Consider the following 3,396-nt stretch of genomic DNA (forward strand, 5'->3'; position numbering starts at 1 on the left):
CCAAGATCAAAGTCACATGCTTGGGGTGCCTGGGTGGTCAGTCAGTTAAAGATCCGACTCTTGAATTCAGCTCAGGTCATGATCTCAGGGGCGTGAGATTGAGCCCTGCATTGGGCTCCAAGCTCAGCGGGGAGTCTGCTTCTCTCCCTTTCTCTCCCTCTCCCTCTGTCCACCCCCTGCCCTCACCTCCCGCTCACATGCACTCTCTCTCTCAAATAAATAATATATCTTTTAAAAAAGGGGGTGACATGCTCTACTGACTGAGTCGGTCAGGTGCCTCTCACTCCATCACTGTTATGCTTGACTCTGTTCCCCAGCATTTTGATGCTGGGAATAGCATGGTGTCAACTCCCGACTATTGGAAAGCAGATGCTGGTGAAGTGAGAAATGCAAAAAGTTTATTAGGCAGTGGGGGAGGATCCACAGGACATCTGATACTCTAAAAAAGGGATTTATCAGGAGCAATGTCTCTACAGGATAAAAGGGGAGCAAGCTGGAGTGGGTGGGTGAAGCCTTCGTGCAGATCATACAAAGCCTGAGTCAGTGCAGTGGATGGTTCTGTAGCAAAACTGCAGTTAGAGTGGCCTGCCTTGCACAGAAACGGCTAGATATGAATAAGCCTGTCATGCTTCATCATTGCCTGGGACGGTGGCCCCGGAAGAGCATGGCCTCAGCGGAGAAGCTACCCAGCTGAGTCCTGAAGGTGCTGCTGAAGGAGGCTGCTGGCTAGCTGCCGTCTTCCCAGCTGGCCAGCATGCTCTTCCTCGAGAGCAGACCTGATGGTCGCTCTTCCACAGCCCACGCACTTCTTGGTTCTTTTTATTACCATTATTACCATAACACATCAGGTATGTTGGTGGGTGCCTCTGTTACTTTTACCGTTTAAGGTGGGCTTTGCTGGATTATGTGAAGTCACCCGGAGAGCTGCGACAAGTATTCCAGGGGAGCCACGAGACGGAACTTGGCGCGTCCCGTTTTAAGGGCGGTGCGGTTGTGTCTCGGTCACATACGGTATTCCGGTATGGAGGTGTGCGCAGGTTTTAAAGCATGTGAATGGGAAGAAGGGTTATGTGGGAATGTCAAGAAACAAAGTGAATCGTGAAAATCCATTTTGCTGCCCAGCACACGCGCATCGTTCTTCTGGCGAAGGGGTTCGAGCGCTCGCTCCTCTCTGTTGTCGCTCTGGCCTGCACCACCAGCCCCGAGGCCTTCCAGGGCCGCTGGTTCCAGCCCCGCCTCCGGGGGTGGGCGTGGCTCGGCCTCAGCCAATCAGTGCATTGCATTCTCCGTGCCTCTGATAATGCAAAGACCCGCACGAGGTCCAGAGTCAATAATACACGGTGAGACTTCTTTGTTGTTTGTTTGTTTGCCTTGAGATCGTTGAGCGAAAAACACATGTTTTCGTTTTCTTCTGGACGGGAATCTGGAAGTCGGCCTTGAAGCGGTGACAGCCAACTTGACCCCTTGCAGAGAGTCTGAGAATGACATCAGGCAAGTCAACAGGAATGATGGAGCCAAGAGGCTGAGCGAGGTGGGTGCTGGCTGAAGCTATTTGAGGTTCTAAATCCATTTTTACCTGAGGTATGATCCCTCCTAGGATTTGAACATGTTTGACCCAAGAAAATCGGTACATCTACATACGTTCTGTAAACACACATCTGTACACATTAATATTTACTTCTGTGTCTACTGTTATGTTAACAACAGACTTATATAGAAATCTCCGATTCAAATTCAATACCACAGGGTTCATTCTTCTTTGCTTTTCTTTTTCTTTTCTTTTCTTTTTTTTTTTTTTTTAAGTCACCTCTGGGCCCAGTATGGGGGCTCAAACTCATGACCCCAAGATCAAGAGTCCCATGCTCTACCAACTGAGCCAGTCAGATGCCCTTATTTTCCTCTTTCTAATTGTCTTGCTTGACAGTAAGAGACTTGCCTCTTGTTATGATGGGTATATTAACTTATCTGCTTCATCCTCCTGTACGTAGCTGGTCTCTCATGATGACCACCGTGCCTGTTCCCGTCATAGAGCCCTCCTCACCTCACTTAGAGCCTGACATCCTCCCTGCCTTGGCAGACTCTGTTCTTACTCCGCTCGGGCTCCGGTACTCTGTGCCTGGCTGATATTGGTGCCATCCTACGATGATATTCTTTTCACCCAGCTCTGACTCGGACATCCTCCGCGGGGTCACCCCTGCTGGGTGGTAGCCACAGGGTGGAGGTACCATAGATGAGCCATTCGCCTGTGAAAGGACATGTAGGTTACTTCCAGTGTGGGGTATTACGGATAAAGCTATTATGAATGGTCGTGTATGTGTTTTTGTATGAACGCAGCTTTCATTTCTCTGGGATGAAAGTCCAGCAATGAGATGGATGGGTCATACGGTAAGGTCAAGTTTCATCTTTTAAGAAATAGCGCACTCTTTTCCGCAATGGCTCTTTCACTTTATACTTCTCAGTCTAGTGACTTTTCTTTTCTTTTCTTTTCTTTTTAACCAGGTCTTTCAGGAAGGCAGAACAAGGAAGGGAAGACAAAAGGAGAGAAGAGAAGGAAGATACTAATAAACTATTACCTATACTGATGTTCGTGTCTGGTTTCTCCAATTTTTGTCTTTTGATCTTGCTTTTTGTTTTCAGACCATTGACATAGTATTTAAATTTTTATTGCTATGTGATATTTTCTTGTAAAAGCACTTTTTATCTGCTCTTTTTAGCATTATTCTTTAATAGTTTCTCTATTAAAACATTTTAAAAGCCGGGACACCTGGGTGGCTCAGTTGTTGGGCGTCTGCCTGAGGTTCTGAGCTCTGCTTCTCCCTCTGCCACTCCCTTTGCTTGTGTTCCCTCTCCTGCTGTCTCTCTGTCAAATAAATAAATAATCTTTTAAAAAAGGTTTTTTTAAAGGTTATTTATTTGACAAAGAAAGAGAGAGAGAGATCACAAGTAGGCAGAGAGGCAGGCAGAGAGAGAGGAGGAAGCAGGCTCCTTGCTGAGCAGAGAGCCCGATGTGGGGCTCAATCCCAGGACACTGGGATCATGATCTGAGCTGAAGGCAGAGGCTTTAACCCACTGAGCCACCCAGGCACCCCTAAAAATATTTTTTTTAAAGCCATGTTATTCAGGTATTATAAACATACAATAAGTTTCATGGTTTTTAGTGTATGATTCTTTCTTTCTTTATTTTTTATTTTTTATAAACATATATTTTTATCCCCAGGGGTACAGGTCTGTGAATCACCAGGTTTACACACGTCACAGCACTCACCAAAGCACATACCCTCCCCAATGTCCATAACCCCACCCCCCTTCTCCCAACCCCCCCCTCTCCCCAGCAACCCTCAGTTTGTTTTGTGAGATTAAGAGTCACTTAGGGTTTGTCGATTCTTTTTTTTTTTT

At 46.6% G+C, this 3,396-nt stretch overlaps 1 long non-coding RNA gene across 1 annotated transcript; it reads left to right on the forward strand.

The window, feature by feature from the left end:
• Positions 1 to 519: 519 nt before the first annotated feature.
• On the forward strand, positions 520 to 2,582 carry LOC309864977. Its single transcript, XR_014311884.1, has 3 exons — positions 520 to 848; positions 1,377 to 1,531; positions 2,500 to 2,582. It is a non-coding gene; the product is annotated as an uncharacterized lncRNA (long non-coding RNA).
• Positions 2,583 to 3,396: the final 814 nt, after the last annotated feature.

This window comes from Mustela nivalis (genome assembly GCF_964662115.1).
Source record: "Mustela nivalis genome assembly, chromosome: 5".
Classification (NCBI taxonomy): Eukaryota; Metazoa; Chordata; class Mammalia; order Carnivora; family Mustelidae; genus Mustela; species Mustela nivalis.